The sequence below is a fragment of the Lycium barbarum genome, chromosome 3 (genome assembly GCF_019175385.1).
Source record: "Lycium barbarum isolate Lr01 chromosome 3, ASM1917538v2, whole genome shotgun sequence".
NCBI lineage: Eukaryota > Viridiplantae > Streptophyta > Magnoliopsida > Solanales > Solanaceae > Lycium > Lycium barbarum.
This window is the reverse complement of record NC_083339.1, coordinates 118,007,730-118,014,088: the sequence shown is the minus strand read 5'-3', so window position 1 is coordinate 118,014,088 and position 6,359 is coordinate 118,007,730. Positions and strand designations below refer to the sequence as shown.

General features: G+C 34.9%; 1 long non-coding RNA gene across 1 annotated transcript; it reads left to right on the top strand.

Moving 5' to 3' along the window:
* The first annotated feature begins 1,278 nt into the window (after positions 1-1,278).
* LOC132634054 (uncharacterized) lies at positions 1,279-3,859 on the top strand. The gene is made up of 3 exons (XR_009580018.1): positions 1,279-1,758; positions 2,695-2,745; positions 3,539-3,859. It is a non-coding gene; the product is annotated as an uncharacterized LOC132634054 (long non-coding RNA).
* Positions 3,860-6,359: the final 2,500 nt, after the last annotated feature.

The window sequence follows — 6,359 nt, the reverse complement described above, 5'->3', positions numbered from 1 at the left end:
TTCAGTAAAGCATTGCTAACCTCGACATTTGAGAAGTTGATATACAAGATTTGGATGTGTTGTCTCCAAGAATTAAGTGATACTTTTATCAGGGGGAGTATAATACGCGCTGTACTCTTTTTCCCTTAGCTGAGGTTTTATCCCACTGGGTTTTCCTGGCAAGGTTTTTAATGAGGCAGCTAGCAATGCGTATTACAAGATATGAGTACTCTTTTTCCTTCACTAGGATTTTTTCTCACTGGGTTTTTCCTAGTAAGGTTTTAATGAGACACATCATCTATTAAGACATGGACATCCAAGGGGGAGTGTTATGAAAAATAAGTGTGGATGTCCACCACTCTAGAAATAAATTCCCACTTCCTCCATGATCTCAAAGGTTTAATGTAATGTCTCCCACTTTACCCATGATCTTCCCCACATTCTCATATGTTGAATGTCATATTTATATCTTCCCCACATTCTCGTATGTTGAATGTCATATTTATATCTTCCCCACATTCTCATATGTTGAATGTCACATTTATATCTACCCTTTTATATGCCTCTATGCACCACTATAAAAAGATTTGTTCCGACCTCAAGAAGAAAATGAAGAGCTTCTTGGTCCTGAAGTATCATATCTTAATGCAATTGGTGCACTTATGTATCTTGCTAACGCTACAAGACCTGACATAGCGTTCTCTGTTAATTTGCTAGCAAGATATAGCTCTTCTCCTACACGAAGACATTGGAACGGAGTTAAGCATATATTGCGATATCTGAAGGGAACTAGCGATATGGGTCTGTTTCATACTAACAAAGGTAGTACAGATCTTGTTGGTTATGCAGATGCAGGTTATTTATCTGATGCACATAAAGCTCAATCTCAAACAGGCTATCTGTTTACATGCGAAGGTACTGCTATATCGTGGCGATCGACAAAGAAGTCCATTGTTGCTACTTCTTCAAATCATGCTGAGATAATCGCTATTCATGAAGCAAGTAGAGAATGTGTGTGGTTGAGATCTGTTATATCCCGTATTTTTGAACGTCAGATTATTTGCTGAGGTGGGACCCACACATCGAGATTTTTTTGGGACATCTGAAAAGTCATATGAATCACATATGTGAAGTTAAACACAACTCAAGAAGGACCCTTGGGCCAAATCAAAGTGGAAGTCCTCCAAACGAATATTTTTAAGAAAACGTTTTCGGGTGATCTGACTTCTAGGGGCAAAAGCGGTATTATAAGTTTGGAATTTGGAAAATACCAAGAAATAGAAGTTGTATATAATTGAATTAGCTTTCCAACCATAGGTCGTGGGTTCCCAGGTGACATCGGTACAAGGAGATATGGACGTTTTAAGGTCGAAAGGTCAGTGGGCTAGGCCCAACTCGGGATCAACCGAGTTGGCCCAAAAAAATAAAAAACGAATTAAGGCCCAAAGGAGAGGGGTGGCCGGCCATCTTATGGCCCAAGCCCACAAAATTAATAAATTTCCCATGTGATAATTAATATAAAGGATCATTAAATTGTCTTGAAACATTTAGAAGTTTCAAGACAATTGAGAAAGAGAGAAACAAGAGAAAGAAGAGCAAGAATAAGAAGGCCATTTTCGGCCAAGCTCTAGACCAAAAAAAAAAAATTTTTTTTTTTTTCAAAAATCATTTTCTACCAATTAAAGGGTCCTTTACAACTTGGTGTAATTATTTTGGAAGAAAGAACACTTGTTTCTTCAAGTTGACAACTTGGTCAAGTGAAGAAGATTGTAGAAAAAGGTAAGAATTAATCCCTTTTTATTATGTTATGAAGGTTGGTTTATGTTGTAGTATGTAGAAATGAGTAGAATTTATGAAAATATGGAAGTTTACAAAGTGGGTGTGCATATATGTAAGTGGACATATATGTATATTGTTGTATAAATAATATGAGTTGAATTTTATGTTGTATTCTAGTTGTGGTTATGGTGAAATTTATATTGAAAATGGAACAAAATGGTTCAAGTTGGCATGGAAAATTATTGGGAATAGTTATAGGAAATTATATGATTTTAATGAAGTTTTTATGTAATTATAGAAGTGGAGTTTTAAATGTGAATTATTATGTTAGTTGGTGAATTTGGAAGGATAATAGTCCATATTGGCATGAAAGATTGGTTGTTAAGTGGTTATGAGAAGTTTTGTGATTTTATGGTAGATTTATGTAATTATGAAAATGAAATTATTAAGGTGCAAATTATGATTATGGTTGATGAAATTGGAAGATGGAAATATGTTATGAATATGTAGATTGAAGATTTGAAGTTTTGGATGGATTATGGTTTTGGTGGAAAGTTTGTATATCTTGTGAATATTTGGTAGAAATGATATGAAATGCTTCCGAATTATATTGTAATGATCTTGATTAGTAATGAATGTAAAAACATTGAGATTGGTTTGGAAATGTGAAGTTGGAATGAAAACTATTGCATTATGTTGGAAAGAAGACTAGTTGTGTTATATTGTGTTTTGTAGTCATGGTTGTTGTCATTGTGTTGATAGTTTGGCCGGGTTGAATTCCCGGATTGATATTGATTAAAAAATTGGCTAAGTTGAATTTTGGGGATGGTGTATTTATAGGGGAGATGCTGCCCAAATTTTTGTAGACAAGTATTGGTTAAGATTGAAATCTTAAAGCCTTACAATTAACATTTGGTAATTGTGACCAAATTGTAGATTTTGGCGAACTTGAAACTTGATTTTGGAGACGTGTATGAATCGGAAAAGGTATGTAAGGATTCACCCTTCCTTCTATGGCATGTCTTAAACGTAATAAGTTGGATACGAGCCTCGGGGACAACTCTATTCTCCGAAATCCGCACCCAAAGTTTCCCCTTTTTCATTCAGTAGAATTGAATTAAATATTGTATGAAATGTTGAAAAATTGCCTAAACATCTAGAACTTGCACAAATAGGACCCGACTACCTTAAAACTCTCACAAGTGACGTCATGAAATGTAACGTATGTAAATCGTGTACGCCACCTCATTTGACCCGAGGTGGGCCCGTTATTCCCGGATTTTCTTAATTGTTTAGTTTATCGAACGATAAGTATATGTACATGTATATGGGGAAGATTGGGAAAGAGAAGGCGCTATAGACGCATAGCCACCTGATCAGTTGGAGTATGGTACATGATATCGTCCCGCACGCGGGATGCCCGGACGCGGGATATATGGTTAAATGGATCGGAGCCGACGCCTCGGCAATATGATATGTTCTATGTTATATATATATGAAAAGAAATGTTTTCCAAGAAAGCAAAGTATTATATGTATATGGATCGGGCTGCACGTGCCGCAGCAATACGTTATAGTATATGCACATATGGATCGGGCTGCACGTTCCGCAGCGCTAAGCATGCATGGTATCCGCCAACGTGCACTTATATGTATAGGTTGTGTTTCTACTTCATGACATGCGCTATATCTCTTTTATGTTATTATTCATGCCTTACATACTCGGTACATTACTCGTACTGACGTCCCTTCTTGTGGACGCTGCGTTTCATGCCGCGTAGGTCAACAGGTAGACAGATTTGACTCTTAGAAGCTCCATCAGCAGTACTGTGGCAGCGCTCCAGTTGTTCCGGAGCCTCAGTTTCTTGGTACTACTTTTGTGTACATATTCGGGCACGGTAGAACCGGTCCTTCTTGTATATGTAGATGTACTTTGTTTAGAGGCTCGTAGACAGATATGTACAGTCAGATGTTTTGTACTTTTGTGGTCCTCGTCGTTGTATAATGTGCTAGCAAAGTTTATAAGTCCATGTCTACAATTATGCCATTAATGTTAGCGTTAAGCAACAGAAAAAAAAAAATACGGTATAGTCTATACGGCCCACCTAGTAGTAAAAGTACGATACGAGATAAGGGGTGCTCGGTACAAGTATCGGGTACCCGTCGCGGCCCCTAGTTGGGTCGTGACAAGATCAGTGATACATTTCATCAGAGAAAGATGTGGCTTGAAGTGTGATACAAAAATACCCACAGTATTATATGAAAATAATGCCGCATACATAGCTCAATTAAAAGGAGGTTTCATAAAAGGAGATAGAACGAAGCACATTTCACCAAAGTTATTCTTCACACATGATCTCTAGAAGAATGATGATATTGATGTACAACAAATCCGTTCAAGTGACAATCCTCCAGATTTGTTCACCAAATCTTTACCAACTTCAACTCTTGAGAAGATGATATTCAAGATTGGAATGCGAAGACTCCGACATCTGAATTTTGGTCTTCGTCAGGGGGAGTGAAATACGTGTTGTACTCTTTTTCCCTTAACCAAGGTTTTGTCCCATTGGGTTTTTCTTGGTAAGGTTTTTAATGAGGCAGCTCTCAAAGCGTATTACTAGATATGTGTACTCTTTTTCCTTCATTGAGGCTTTTTCCTAATAAGGTTTTTAACGATGCACATCATCTATGGACATCCAAGGGGGAGTGTTATGAAATATATAGTATGGATGTCCACTACACAAATATAATGCCTCTTCCATTATCTTCCACCATCTTAATGGTTCTTCCATTATCTTCCACCATCTTAATGGTTCTTCCATTTTCTCATATATTGAATACATATGTAGCACTATAAATAGAGGCATAAGTTTTCATATGCAAGGGACTTGTAACACATTTTGGATGAATAAGAAATCTCTCCTCTCTTGTCTCTTTATCTCTTTATTGTTCTTGCTTCTTCTTTTGATATATTGTACTAACTCTTTTAGAATGATTTTACAACAAGTCACATTAACTTCATTCATATTGGTGGATTTTATATGCAGTGTCATTCACATGCTTGACTGCATCACTATATTTTTATCCATCCTATTTTCATGTGTATGTCTTTTGTTGTATTTCTATTCTTTAAAATTGATATTATATATTTTTTTTATCCCATCATATCAAGATAGTTTACCAAAAAAAAAAAAAAAAAAAAAAACACAAAGTCTCGCCGCGCGAAACACAGATAAGTTAACTAGTTTTATAAAGGGATAACGGTTACCCCTGAACTTTGGTCAAAGTTGTTACGACACACTTTACCTTTTCAGGGATCCTATTACCCCTTTAAACCTTTTTTAAAACAGAATAATTACCACCCTAAGCGCTGGTAGGGACTTAGTAGCTCTGTTGGTTGGCTACCTGACCTTTCATCTTGTTGGTGAGGGTTCGAATCCCCACATTGTAATCCCCTCCCCCATTTCTCCTTCCCCTACCCCTACCCCCTATGTAATAAAAATAATTTTTTTTAAAAAAAAACCCTAAGCGCTGATATGACAAGGAGAGTGTATTTCACACTCTTTGGGAGAGTGAGAAGCATAAAATCTGACATGTGCTATTTTTTAATTGGGCACCTAATTAATTATCATTAAAGCTTAAAGTTTTATTCTAAACTGATTATTTTTTCCTATATATGAAAAAAATCTAGTTTTTCAGATTTAGTTAAAAAAAAGGGGGTTTTCACATTTTAAAATAATAATTAGTTTTTCTAAATTTCTATAAAACCTAGTTTTTCACATTTTGACAAGAAGAAACACTTTTCCCGAATTTTTTTAAAAAGATTTTATTTGAAAAATAAAAGTGTCCTGAAAAAATGAAATCCATATTTTAGAAACAAAATCCATGTTTCCAGATTTTTTTTAATTTTTAAAAAGGGGTTTTAAAAAAATCAATTTTCAGATTTTTTTGTAATATCCATTTTTCATTTTTTTTAAAAGAAAATTCAGTTTTTCAAAATTTTTAAAAAATTGCCACGTAAGAGAGAAGAATTAAAAAAAAAATAGAAAACCAATAAATATATATGTGGCAAGGATAGTGTATGTCACTCTCCCATAAAAGAGTAGATATCCAGTTTGAGAGTGGTAACTATTTCGTTTTAAAAAGTTCAGGACAGTAATAGGAACCTTGAAAAAGCAAGGTGTGTCGTAGCTACTGCGTCCAAAGTTCAAGGGGGTAATAGTGCCTTATGCCTTTTATAATATGTTTGAAATCAGTTTGTCAAACAAATGAGCTTTAATTTTTCCAATCAAATTAAGACACTAGGTTGAGACACAGGGAGTATATTGCTCGCAATTGTCACCAAAACTATATATAATTCTCAAGACAATTCAGGGAATAGTTTGTCAAATTAAAAATTTATCCTAAGATAAGAACAAGGTCTGATGTAGACTTTAAGATATGAGTTTGACAGAACTCAATAATTTTGACCTATATTCTATAAGTGTTAAGAAATTCATTATATATATATATATATATATATATATAACTCAAAACTCAGTGACTAATACTTAAGTTCATTGTCCTAACATCAAGAATCCATAATTAAAGTTTAAATTCTGA